This window comes from Passer domesticus, chromosome 5, assembly GCF_036417665.1.
Source record: "Passer domesticus isolate bPasDom1 chromosome 5, bPasDom1.hap1, whole genome shotgun sequence".
In the NCBI taxonomy this organism is placed as follows: domain Eukaryota; kingdom Metazoa; phylum Chordata; class Aves; order Passeriformes; family Passeridae; genus Passer; species Passer domesticus.
This window is the reverse complement of record NC_087478.1, coordinates 23,873,974-23,889,083: the sequence shown is the minus strand read 5'-3', so window position 1 is coordinate 23,889,083 and position 15,110 is coordinate 23,873,974.

The following is a 15,110-nucleotide window of genomic DNA, read 5'->3' as shown; positions in this document are numbered from 1 at the left end:
CTGAGTTAACAAATGGCAAGTAAAGCCTAAGAAAACAGATTTGACAAAAAAACATTGTGTTGAAAACTGAGATCAAAATAAGATTTTCTTGTCATCTCAACATGTAACTTTGTGCATGCTGCCTACTATCTGTCTCTCTTATGTAGGGTTGTGTGCACCTGCAAGCATCTCAGTATTTGTCTGTGTATGCACAATCTGCAAAATGAGCTGAATAAGCAAGGTGAAATTTTAAAGGAAAATATAATTTTAAAAGTCCATATTTATTATGAACAGTGACATGAGTGCACTGAAGATTATGATATAGGCAGTACAGTTGAAAATTATATTGTTCATGTGTGTTAAAAACATACTGTGGGAGCCAGAACCATCTTTTCCATGTGTATACCTACATATTCCTCTATATCAGCACCTCTATCTATACACTGGGATAGAGAAATATTAGCTAACAATGGATGCATCTAATCAAAATGTGTGTGAATGGTATGTACTATGCACTATCATTTCTTTCTACAATTAATTTAGAATTCAACGGAATAATATGAAGTCTTTTACTACTTAATTAAACTTTTGTAATGCCTGTTTTACCAAGATGAATAAAATGCATAAATTGTATGAGGTGACATCTAATGCACACAAAAAAGAGAAATGTAAAAAATCAGAACAGTGGGTACATTAAACTGATTCTTAATAATTGAAACCAATTTAATCATTTGAGATTATTTTATTCTAGCTGACGTAATACTGTAGCAGTTTTATTCTAATTATAACCTGTTTCATTTTAGTCTGCCTTTCTAGTTAATTATTACAGTCAATTTGTAAAATGACATGGTTCCACATTTGCATAGGTCACTATTAAATAAATGAATAGCTGAAATTACTCTAGCATTGAAGTGTCAACTTTGGTAGAAGTCAAGAGGACTTCAAATGTTCTTCTAACACCCCTTAATGTGTTAATGACCACTATTAAACTGCAATTAAAAGGCCAGAGAAAAAAATGCACGAAACAGTTAATAGAAAAATAGCAGAGACACAATTAAAACACTTCAGTTTTTGACTGATAGAAAATAAAGGGATATGCTGAAAGAAATATAGTATGAATCTATGCCTAACACGACAGAACTGACAGTTTAATGATAACAAATCATAGGCTGCCTTTTTTTGGAGCATTACACGTCAGCTTGACATTAACATCAGTAGTAAACAAGACAATGTAATGATTTTACCTTGTATTTAAATTGCTACTTATTACGGTACTAAATAATAGCTTTAAATAACTTGGTGTCCAGGCTAGTGATGTACTCTGTTTGCATGAGACAGTACTGAAAGATCTGTTTAAGTTTTTTGTCATCTTAAATAAAGGATATATGTATGTCTTAGCTGTGCAGCCTACCATGTTTGCATCTGAAACCTTTCCTGAATCCATAACACTGTCATTAGGCTTGTTTGCTCATGAGAGGAATGAGTAGTGATGATCAAGTCCTAACTCCAAGCAGGTCAGACTTTTAGGTATCAAGTGGTGTGTATAACTCCAAGAAAGAAGCTCAATTAATCAGAGGTATGCCAGGGCTGTCATCTTAAACACTCTTACTTCAAAACCATACTTTACTGAGAGATGAACTGAGTATGGGAACAGTATGTCTGATTTCAAAAGCTAAATTACATTCAACATGAAAATCAACATTATGTCTGAAAATTTAAATACATGCATCAGAAATTTCAAAGTTATCATTCCTGCAGGAATTAAAATTTGACCTCCAAGTGATAGGTAGTATTTTTTACTACTGTTACATTTTAATCATTCATATAATCTACATCTCTGCAGTCGAGAGGAGTTATGTTTGCCATGGGAAATATGAATTCTTCATTTTCCATTATTATCTGTGTGTTGTGTATGCTCATCCATAAAATTAAATTAGTTTATGGGTTAAATCCTGTTCTCAGTTGCACTGTGTAATACCAAGCTTGTTTTACTGATTCAGTGGATTTAAGTATTTTCATTAATATAAACAAACTTATTGAGGCTTTCTTATGTTACCTAGAAGAGCATTACTGCTCTCCCTAAAAGTTCACCTGTGATATTGCTTAGATCATTGTAAATAGGCATTTACTTCTTAGATCAATGGATAAATCACCTTTGCTCCTTCTTATCATTGTTTCCATTATGCAAAATAAGCAAAAACATAGATCAGTGGGTTACCATTTTTTTTCTGCTTACTTCGCACAAATAACTTGTAAGCTTTAACGTGTTCTTCTATAAATCAGTTTGGAAACAAAGCTGAAGTTCCCTTTCCTCTTGTGTTTATTTTATTAGGCATAAAATGTACTGTCAGGCAGCCACAAAAACTGGAGAAATATTCAAGAACTATGTTGCATGTTCTTATATGAAGACAAAATTATGGTTGCAAATGGCCAGGTTTTAAAGGATATTTAGGCATTTAAAAACAAACACAGGTTCCCAGTAGGATTTTAAAAGGTTAGATTATTTTGAAAATTCTGCTAGGCACTGGATGTATTTCTTTGAAGTTCTCATACATGTGTAAGTTCATACAGTGGAAAAAAAATGCACATAATCAATGAAATAATTGGAATAGTTCAACCAAAACCATTTCATGGGTACCAGAGATTTTCCTATGCTTAAGTCTGTTGGTGTCCAGATCAATTCAGCTTCATCTGCTGCTAAAAGTGAGAAATACTATTTACATTATACAGCTGCTGCACTAAATTGTCTATTATTTAAAGCTTCTGTGTTTCAAAATCTCATTTCTTTAAAACATTCAAGGTTCTAGTCTTGCTGAGGACTAAACCACTATTAAATGTGAATGAGAAAAATTGAAAAGAGAAAACTATTTTCTCATGTTCAAAAAATTGTTTTCTTTTTGCAAAAAATACATATTTTTCTGTGCTCTCTGTTTTGCCTTTTAGGACTGCAAAGGACACGAAACATGAGTACACTTTCTTGAGGAACATGTTAATGCAGATACTTTGGCTGGGGACTCAGGCTCACCAGAAATGTGTACATATGTGATGATGCTATATCACTTTTATAGGTTCAGTACTTAACCAGTTCTTGCCCGTGTCCTCTGAAGTATTTCCCTTAGCTCCTGTCAAGTACAAAGGAAAGCCCAACAGCCCCTGTGCCGGTTCTTGTTCCTTGTTGATCCAAACACAGACCAGTTTACACCAGGGCTGATGCAGACAGGCAGAGAGGCACAGGCGCTGTCCTCGGGGGGGTTTCACATAAAGCTGATCCCTGGCCCTGGCTCTCAGAGGAGTGCTCAGCCTGTGAGGCTAAAACAAGGATGTGTCCAACTGCCCAAAAAGCACCACATTCCCCTAGGTACCACCACTGGCCAGACCGGGGCAAGAGAAAGAAGCAAGTTTATGTTAAAGCACAGAGGGAATGTTATTAATCCACAAAGGGGATGCTAAACTTATGTAAAGGAAGAATAGCGTGTATCATCAAGAGCACTATAACAAAAAATACAGTAAATTTTAGGAAGCATAAGAAAGAATAAGCATAGTTTGGGCATTCTTCAGGAAATAACATAATAACTAAAGCACAAAAAAAGAGATGCAGAGGAATAACTCCAGAAAAGGGAGAGGATTAAATCGTACCAAGCTTAGGTTTTCCTTTACAATTACGTTCAAAACCAAAGTGACTTTTTTAAAATACTCTGGTTAACTCTTGATATTAGTAAACATTTTTGAACAGATAGTTTCTTAACTCAATTTGGACGCACTACAAACCAGTGCTAGTAAGCACCCATAAGTGACAATTTCATGACAAAAAATCTGGTTTTTATGTTTGGGGAAGAAAAATGTGGGCCTGCAAAAAACTTTAAATGTGTCTAAATATTTTCAGTTTGCTTTTAGTTTTCAAAAGGGTTTTTTTAAAAATCAAACCAAATTAATCCTGCAAAACCCTCATCCAGTATAGTAAATAGATTTGAAAAATATTTTGGTTGATTTTATGGTCATATTGTTAAAGTGGAACTTGATGTGGACCTGAAGATACATATATGTAGGTGTGTTTAATTGTGAAGTTGAGAAAAATGTAGATCTATTTAAAGCAGGAGTGACAGTTGCTGAGCATTGTGATGTATCATCTTGACATGAACTGAATGAGTTAGATTAGTGACTGACACTAGCAATGTCAGAATTTACATTGCAGCACACACAAACTCTGTGGAAATATACTATTAGCACTCGGAGTAAGCAGTGATGAGTAATGAGATAAAAATTGACAGTGTCAATAGCCATATGCCCTCACAGTAAAGAACAATGAACTGTAGTACGTGTTTGTATACTAATAAGTATATATATCTGTCTGTCTGAAATATATCTATAGTAACTTTAATTACACCAAATTTCAAGAAGCAACAATCCAAAATCATAGATAAGAGAGGAAATCTCAGTAAGGTCTACTTAAACCCTCTAGAGTTTGTTGTATGTTCACCTCTGCTCATGGTGTTGGCACGCACTGCTTGCTCTATTTCACTCACCAGAAACTCATGTAACATGCACAGCTATACACAGGTAAAGGAAAAACACTCTTTTAGGAGGAATTATTTTTCAAGCACTGTTTTTCTTGTTTGGAGTCAGAACAATATCCAGGAGTCAGAACAATGGGAAGGAGGTACATACTTACATATTATGCTCTAGCTATTAAAGAGTATCATGACTGAATGGTTAATCCAGCTTGATAAAATATGTCTCCAACCATTATTTTTCTGAAATATATTGATCAGGTGCCTCAAGGAATTGGGTCCTAAGTCCCCATCACTTTAAGGTGCACTGGTAGCACTGCAGATCACCCTATCTCTGGCAGGAGTGAGGACTGTGAGTATCTGGCTCAGGTGCTGCAAGTGCAGCCAACAGCTGCACCTCCGGGTCAGCCCTCATATGCCCAGAAGTATTCAGGGCTCTGCACTAAGCAGGGAGCAGGTAGTTCATACTGATGACCATACAACATACTGGTGAGCGAAAAGCTCTTTAAAGGTCCTCTTGTGATGGAGAAACCTGTGGTTGGTGGCATGCACCTTTTCCTCAGTTTCTCTCTAAAGTAACTTTGACTGTCTGAGATTAAAGTCAATACTAACTCTGCATAGCTGCTGAAATATCATAAGGAGGAAAACTACAGCAATGTTTCTGTGGATAGATGATTATTATATTTTGCCCTTTCTAACAATATTTGTAATATCTTGACATGAAGTGGACAGAATGGCAGATTATTGACTGCCACTAGCAGTGTCAAAAATAATGCTATGTTGTATCAAGAAATTATGTATTTTGCAGTTCACTACCACCAATACAGAGAAATACAGAATTGGCGAGAAGCTGTGCTTTCATCTTCAGCAGCCTGGAGTGGAGTCCTGAATACGTTCTCCTGGTCCACCAAATGCTCCCACAGCAACCTTAGAGTGCCACAGGCATCTGGTTGGCAGGCTTTAAAGATTAATTCTTCTCTATTTATTAAAAAAGAATTTTACACAACTTTGGTGCCATCTAAAATAGTAATTAAAATAGGAAAATGGTGGTGTTCATTGCTGTGGAGAGCAGGAACACAAAACCTTTAAGAAAATGGAAGCTAAAAATGTCAGAAAAAATAAAAACAAATACAGTAAAATAACAAAGAGTAATTGTAGTTCCCATATGGGAGGAGAGCAACAGCAATGTCTCATTTAGATTTCTATTTCCACTTTTTGAAAGAACATTAAATAATGGGCATCTATATGTTGTATCTGCTGTGATTTTCTTAATTTTCCTTCTTTTTTTTTTGCTCTATAAAACAAAGTTACCAGAATGATTTATATGTCAGGTTTATATTTCTGTTTTTTCTAATAGAGCAATTTTATTTTAAAAGGTAAAACATAATTTTTAACCTACCTGTGACATCATTCTCCACATTGGATCAATTATCTATGCACTGAATAAAGTTTAATTGAACCCTTTTAAATCTGTGCAGCTGTTGTGCAGTGAAATAGGCAGGTGGATTATCTCATTAGTATTAATCTAAATGTTTTGTGGTCTCTGCACATTTTAATATGTGTGGTGTATATATTTGGTAATAATTCTTTAGTTGTTAAAAATAAGTGCTACAAGAAAACTTTGATAATAATTTATGTAATATTTGGTTCTTAAACAGGATGAATTAAGGGCATTAAAATGATGAGTGATTCCACAAAACCTATTCCAGCAGACAGAATGAATGAAAGTATTAGTTTGAAAACTTCTGACCTATTTTAATTTTATTTTAGGAGTGCTCTGTTTTATGCATTGATGTTACTATCAGGATTTTAGCTGGTTTTCCTTCCAATCAGCTTAGCTAACTTAAATCCTTTTTTAAGGTTCAACAGCATCAAACATTTCTACCTCATCTTCCAGGAATCTATTTTCAAAAAAATACTATTTGTTCCTAGCACCAAATTCTGACACTGCTTACACAAGTGGTTCGGGAATAAAGCTGAAAAAATGGGCCAGGGCCGCAGCATGTATAAAATACTATAAAGCACCAGAGTGGTATTAGCTGGGCTATCTGAGAATGTAGCCCATGATATTCAGATCTGAGGGTGGAGGATCTGTGGGAGTTCTGCTTGGGGACAATGTGTCTCTGAGCTACCCCTGAACCTGCTGGATGCTAATGTCAGGTAGCACTGAAGCTGCTCAGTGAGAGGCTGGCCTGGTGAATATATCCAGGATTTAAAGGTCAGTTTTATGCGTTTGCTCAAGCCCAATAAAGAGAGCACTTAGAGGGGAGCAGGAAGGGAAGCTTCACACTTAGAGGGGACCCTCCCTGGGTGCTGAGCTGAGTCCAGCTCTGTCAGCTCCCAGGGGAAAAGGGGGAAAGCTGCTTCCACACGCTGAGAGAGCTGGCTTGGCACTGCAAAAAAGGCTCACTTGGAGAATTCATGGGCTTACATTTTGTATGGTATACTGACATATTTCAAATTGGTTGATTTAAAATCTGTTGTATTTTTTCTCCATTTTCAACTTTGATTTGTACCAGAAGCTTTCAGAGTTAAAACAGTGTTACAGTTAAATGTTATTTTCAGTGTCCTGATCCAGCTTTTAAATTTCATTATAATCTCAGAAAGGTTAAGCAACAAATGCATAATGTTCAAGAAAAGTGTAACGGTATGCTTGAGAGGGGGCTGTGGGGAAAATACAGGAATGCCATATTGCCAACAAGCAATGCTGCTACATTTTACATACCTCCCAACAGCTGACTGCAGAAGCTACTTCAGATCCAGCTCAGTTGTACAGCCCGAGGGATTAGTGAAAGAGACCACCCTGGAGGTTGTTAAATAGAAAAAATAGTGTGTCTGCCAGCTGGGGGCCGATTGATTGCTGCTTGTGTGTGTAAGGCAGTGATGAGGGGGAGGTGGAGAGGTGATGGGATTTGCTCCCGAACAGTTGGTTTTGTGAAGGACTCTCACTGCCTCAAAGCTGGTGAGGCCCTTGCAATTGTCCCATAGCTTGTCCCTGAGCGGCTGCTAGATTTTCTTGCTGGAAAAATTTATGGATGTATCATAGTCCTGAAGAAAATATCATCATTAGCAGTGAAGCAGCTTCTTTCTGCCTGGAATTGAGCACCTTCACAACACACTGCATTTGGCTGCAAAGAGGATAAAACCCTGCAAGAAGAAGTATAAGACTGTAAGGTCCTTCTCCTCATGTGAGAAGGATTGCAACAAGAGCTTAAGGATTTCATTAAGTATTGTAAAATGGCGCATAGCACTATTTTCTTCCAGGAAAATAAGATTCTTTGCAGATGATTTGTGGAAATCATCTCTCTTTCTGGCCCTGAGGAAATTCAGCAGATAAAGCAGTGTGTTTTTCAGTCTTTCTAATCTACAGTTTTGTTTATAGAACCTAAATTAAATCTCTACACGCAAATGAAATGGCTTCGTTATTGCTGCAGGCAGTGGTTAGCAACTGTGGTCTGTCTTACCCTACATGTAAACACGAATTAAAAATTTTGTGCATGTTGAACTAAATGGAGGGCATTTATCTGAAGTGATAAACTGTTATCTCTTTTTTGATTATACTTGATTTATTTTTTTCTTATACTGCTGCAAAACCAGTCAGCATTATTTGCCCAGTCAGGGAACTTGAGATACCTAAACTATCTGTGATGCTGAAATTTCATATATTATTTTTGCTTTGTTTTCTGTCTTTTGATTTCTAATCTATGTCAGACTAGTTGATTTTACCAATGGCTGTTTAGTTTTGGGGAAGATTTTTGTAAGAGATATTTTGACAGCCCTGTTAAGGCAGCTCCACCAGGAATACTTTGCCCAGGGTCTTGATGAGGTGATCAAGGAGTTCTAGAACATTTCCATTTTTAGCCAAATCTTTGACTGTTTTGTCTCATCACAGTCTGCTCACCAAGACCTCATACACTGGGTACCAGGATAATTTTGGCAGCACATCAGTGATTTTAGACAGGGGAAAAAATGCTGCAAGGAAAGTTTTACTCTGTTGCAGTGAGCTTGACATGAATCATTGCTGCTGCTGCTTTGTGTTCCTGTCAACCTATTGTAAACAAGCACCCTCAGAGATGGAAAGTGCTTTTTGCAGATAGAATTCAGGAAAAAAATAACTTTGAATTCTTACTATCTCTAATATTTCCAAGGGAGCAAGTCTTGATCAGAACTGTGAATAAGCACCAAGTTTCCATGACTGCAGGGCAACTGTGTAAGTGAAGTTTTTGGTCTCATTTTCAAAGGATAGAGGCAAAAGTATTTTTCCATATTTCCAGTCAGTCTTTGCAGAGAACAGTTCTGACATGGATCTGTGTTTATCTGCAGAATACGTATATTCCACAGCAGCATTTACTGAATGTGGGGTCTAGTGGAAGACACCGTCATCCACAGAATTACTTTGGTGCTCTTAAGCCTCCCCATTGTTTGTACCAATTTCTCAAAAATGTGCTGAGATGCTGAAATTCCCTATTTCAGAAAAGGTGTCTACCACAATGGCCTTTGTACTGAGACAGTCTTATAGCAGCTTAATTTCTGTTTTAGTATTATTTGTAGTGCTTGGGTGATTTTTAGCCTTGTGATATTTGCTGCTTTTATATCTGCTGGGCAATATAATCTGTTGACCTATGTAATAATAAGAGTGATTGATGCCTGAGATATGTTAAGCCTGGTCTTGTCAATCCTTTACCTTTTGGTACCCTACCAATGCAGAGCAGGCTTCCTCTGCTTGAGGATGAGGTGAGCCCTTTCTGCACCAGACTGCTCCCCAAAGCCCTCTTCTGCCTCTCATCTCTTTAGTCCTCCCTGCCCTTTTCCCCCAGCTGAGCAGCCCCAGCTGCTGGTTCTCTGTTTTCCTTTGCAGACAAGTAGCTGTCCATTATTTTCATGCATCACTTGGCCATTTGTGTGTTCTTCATCCCCTGTGGCTGGTGAGGTACATGTCGGATCCACACACCCGGACTCACAGGACTTGTGACCATTTCTATGTGAAAAGGAATCACTGTAATTAGAGCACTGGTTAATTTGATATTGCTGTAATGGAGAAGTTAAGCAAGAGTAGTTTTTGTACTACAATAGTACCAAAAAATAAGATCTTACAGTGAAATCCAGTGATATTTAAAAACTGTATTGGTATTTTAAAGCTACCCAGTTCTAAAATATATGGAGTGTCTATTTTTGCATAATAAAAGGCAATTTTGTGCAGTACAAAGAGCTGTTTGAGGATGGTGAAATGGCTATAGGTTGCCAAAATCTGCAGCTGGATGTGACATTCTGGAAAGATATCAGCAGGGAATTGAATAATCACAGTTCCCTACAGTCCACCAGCCATCTGATTTTAGTTTCTTCATATTTGTACACATGTTCTTGTTTATTACATAATGAAAACTTGACACATGTAAACATACTAAGTTAAGTGGGATTTGAAGGTGGGCTTTAGCTGAAGAAATCCTATAAAAATGTCTAAACTAATTTTTTTCTTTCAGACCACAAGGTTTTAGAGAGATCAACTTTCTATGTGGCAGCTGGGCTCCCTGCAGTGCTGTATTTTATTTTATGTTTTATAGCATGTAGCTTCTAGGTTTAAAAACAAAACACATTATTCACTTCCTGAACAGACCTGAAACTCAATTAGGAAAATACTTGCAATACATATGAATTGGGAGGGAAGGTAACACACTATGTGATATGCCTCTTATTCTCCAAAGGCCATAGGAGCACAAACAGAAATACAACTTAGCATGGGTGAGGTAAGGAAGGGTTTCTTTCAGCTGTATTCCACTGGGAAACCCTTTTCTCTCTTCTGAGGTGACACTGAGGGACTGGAGTACTCACCACCGCCTCGATGGTCCTTTAATTCCTACACTCTGGCTGTTTCCATCTTGCTTCCATCCTCTCAAGGCTCCCAGGCTGCTTACCTTGCTGCCCTGGTGTTGGCTTAAAACCTTACTTTTGATCTTTAACCATTTCTATGACACCAACTTTACTTTTTACCATGTCTGCCTTTGCAGGAGCCCCCGTGGCAGGGAGGAATGATGCATCTGACTCCACATTCTCAGAAGGCTAATTTATTATTTTATGATACTATATTATATTACATAACAGAATACTATACTATACTGTACTAAAGAATACTGAAAGGATACTTACAGAATGCTAAAAAGACAATAACAAAAACTCGTGACTGTCTCCAGAGTTCCAACACAGCTTGGCACCAATTGGCCAAGAGTCAAAACAACTCATGCCGGAGACAAATGAAATAATCACCTGTGGGTAAACAATCTCCAAACACATTCCACATGAGCAAAACACAGGAGAAGCAAATGAGATAAGAACTGTTTTCCTTTTCTCTGAGGCTTCTCAGCTTCCCAGGAGAAAAATCCTTTGCGAAGAGATTTTTCAGGGAATGCAAATGCCACATCTGCCTTCACAGAATCACACAAAATCATAAAATATCCTGGGCTGGAAGGGACCCTCAAGGATCATCAAGTCCAGCTCCTTGCCCTGCACAAGAAAACCCCAAGAATACCATCTTGTGGCTGAGAACATTTTCTAAATGCTCCTTGAACTCTGGAAGACTTGGTGCCATCATCAATTCCCTGGGGATTCGGTTCCAGCACCCAGCTACCCTCTGGGTAAAAAACCTTTGCCTAATATCCAAAATAAATCTTTCCTGTCACAGCTTCATGCCATTCCCTTGGGTCCTGGTCCTAGTAACCAGAGAGGAAAAAGAAAAAAATTATGCACCCATTGTTTTTTTCCTTTATTTCCTAATCTAGCTACAGTGTACTATACTAAATGGAAACTACTGATTTCAGGATTTACACTAACATACAGAATTATCCACGCCACATAATTCCAGATTTCTGGTGGTCTACAAACTGCACAACTTGGCTTAAAATACCTAGGAGGTGGAAGACACTTGAGACAGTTTTTCTGAAAATAATATACCTGAAATCTCAAACTATATAATATCTCACAGTCTTCCCAGCAACATGGGTAGCTTTCACAGCTAACTAAGTATATATCCATAACTGATGTATTACTGATTTAATTAAAAGGTTTTCTAAGCAAATTTTTTTCAACAAAGAAAATTCAATGAAATCCAGTAGGGAACTTGAATTATATTTGTTTAATTTGCTTATATACCTATGGAAAATTGAGATGAAATAAGGAAAGCAGTGGACTTCCAAGGTGGAAACTCCTTTGGGGAAGAGATGGTGCTGGCAACCCCCAGCACTACCAGAAGCAGCCTTTGGAGTTGCGCTTCAAAAGGGATATGCTGATCAAACACGGCATTCAAGGCAGACTGGTCTTCTTAATTCAGCTTCTTCCAGTGGACTTCCTTGAAGCCCTTGCTACAAACTGAAGTTTGTCTTCCATTTCTTTTCATTCCCAGTGGAAAACCCAGAGGGAAAGTGCACTCCTTGAGTGAACCCCGTGTTAATGTGTCAGGCTGACCCAGGAATCTGCACATCTCTCCTCCATCTTCACCTCACTGTAGTTCTAAATTTGAATCCTGAATGGGTCACATAAAGTGAAACAGAGTTTGGAGATTTACTGTAATCACATGCTGACATTTTCCCACATCACTAACCTATCACATGATTTAGCAGGATTGTCAGCTCCTGCATGAAGGAGGATCAGGACAGAAATAGCAAGGGTGTTGTAAGATGTCGTGGAGGCCTTCTGACAGCACAGTGTGGGAAGCTTGCGCATTATTTGCTGCACTCCCATCTTTTAGAAAAGCTCCTGAGGCTGTCATTTTGATATTAGCAAAAAAAGTAATTTACACTTTAAAAGACACCCAAACCCATACATCTTAAAAGACACATCTGTTTTGAGCCTAAAAAAATAAAAAGTTTTAGGCCTAGTTCACAAAATGTTCAGAGTCTCCAACTTTAAAGTGGAAAAGTAGAAATTAAGTTTTCTGGCAAAAGTATGGTTTTTGCTATTCATAAGCACTTTTCTTTCTCTCCATTCATAAAACCAAAGCTACGGGGCACTTCAGAAGCTAGAATATTTTGACAAAACATTATAGAGGTATTTACTCTAATCCTCTTGCTTTCTTTCCTTTTCCATCTCTTGCTTACACTCTGTCTTTCTCACTCTATATACCTTCCTATTACAAAACTATGCCTGTGACATGAAGCTGCTCTTCCACTGCCAATAAAGTGATAATAAAGGTAATAGAAGCCTTTTTTCCTAAAAAAAAATCTAGTCCTATCTCACATCATTTGCTCGTCTAACCCTAAGTATGAAAACAAACCAGGGACAATTGAAGTGGGAGGAGAGAATTGAACATGAATGAATTTGATGATGCTTTGGTAACTCAGAATGTCAGATTAAAATATAAATGAATAAATAAAATCCTTTTCCTTAGTTTTGCTTTATACACTGAGAACATCAAAGAGAGAGGTGCTTTTGATTTTGATTTTGCATTTTGTTTTCATTTTAATTTCAGAGAGTTTGAGAAACTATGCTTACATCTTCAGCAGTTTGTTAAGACATTTGCACTTGTATTGTAATGCAGCCAGACTCTAAAGAGATTGGCACTCTCTTTCATGGTCTCACTGAAAAGACTCTGGAAGGAAGGCAGCTGTTGGTCTCCATGATACAGAGTGTGATGAAGTTGCTGAGCTAGTAATGCAATACATCACTGTTTAAAAAAGAAAAAAATAAGTGTATTGCCAAAAGAAGTATAGATTTAATGACCAGTATCAAAGAAGGAAGGTGAAGGCAACACGCAGGGAATGTCCTTCTGGCTGGTGTTTTAGAGAGATGGGCATTCATAACAGTTTGCCACAGTCCTCCCTAGTAACACCCTTTGTGAATCCTCAGGCTGCAAGATAATTGCTCTCTTGGAAACATCATTTTTGTTTTCCATTTTGAGCAGCTCATATAACCTTGTGTCCAGCCTGGATATTTTTATAACATTCCTATTCTCAGTAACAAATTCATATCCATGCTTCCCAGGTAGAAAAAACTGGGTATTTTCTTTTGGAAGCCATGTTGAAAAATCTCTTCTGAATGCCTTGCTTCCCTCCTTGACTAAGACATTTGGTCTCAAGTTTTGTCTTCATTCTCAACTGTCCACCAAGAAAAAGCAGATAAGTTATTTTGACAAGGGTCACTTTAGTCTGTTTTGAGTGATTTCTGTTCCGCAGATAACAGCTCAGAGATGAAAAAATTAAAGCATCATCCCAGATCCTCATCAGGCAGAGCTCGAAGCAATTTTAAACAGCCAGACAGAATTCACAAGGATATTATTCTCAAAGGAGGAAATTTTTGCTGATGGTGATCCATTAACAAAGAAAATCAAAACTATCATAAACAAGAACAGACAGGGAAATAGAGAAATGGATATAAAAGCTTTTCTGTTGTGGCACCTACTGTAACACACAGGCTGCTTCCTCCTTCTGCAGTTATCCTCCAGAAGAAGAATGGCTACTTAGTGCAACTAGTAGTACTGTCAGCTCAAGGGATTCACTGGTGCAAGAGCTAATCCAGCCAACTGAAATGGCTGTGTTCATTTAAAAACAGATGAAAATCCCATACAATTTTGTGGTCATTAATAATATTTTCTAATACTAACTCAATCTCGTGCTTTGGGACACAAATTGATTCCTACTAGGCTAGGGAAACAATTTTGGTTTTTTATTAATTGGATGTATGCATTATTATTGTTTTGTTGCTTATTTAATCCTTCATTCCACTACTACAGTAGGATACACAACTTGATGGACTTATGGTGTGATCCAACACAGAAAATCCTATATTGTCGTGTAATTAGAATTAATTTTTTAAATTTTGTTCTCCTTTCTTACCTTCCAGGATATTAGAATTCTCTTCTTTTTTACTCTTAATCCTCTCAATCCTCTTTTTCAAACTCAACACTCCCTGAAACCTTTCTTTCCTGTTTCCTTCTTACTCTGTTGTTATTTTCCTGCTTTGTTCTCCTTTTCAGTTATCCTATTCTTTCCACATAATTCTTTCACCCTTGTTTCACTTCTTTCTCTCTTCTGCTGGCCAGTAGGAAGGCATCTGGCAGAACAGGAGAAGCACTGAAACTCTGAAACACATAACCAAGCTCATTTCCACTTGTAATATATTCCCCCCTATATTTTAGGTGCTTAAATTTAAAGTAACATTTCATTGCCTTTTTTAAAAAATTATTTTATTTAATTTGTTGTTGTTGTTGTGACGAGCTCCAAGCAGATATTTTGTATTATTGTCTTATACTTTAGGAAAGAGAAGACTGTCTAAATTCTCTTCCTGGCTTTGACATGGGTCTTCCTTCTGGGTGTCAGCAGTAACCTGGAAGCAAGATATTTCAGGACTTCTCTGCAAAAATCGTCCATCAGCATTGTTAATTTGCTTCTCCCTGTTGCACACACCAACACTCAAATGACAGTCATAGCACACGAAACTACTTTCGACTTGCCTTTTAAACCTATTCCTCATTCAGTAGTTTGGTCTCTTCTCCTAGTATGCATCTCCTTATACACTGGAGACAGAGAAGGGAGAGAATAGATTTTGGTTTTTAATGTAATTTTTTGTAATTTTTGCTGTGAGAGAGTGTGGATGACTTTTTTCTATTTTCTTGTCTTGTCAAATCCCCTCTTAGCC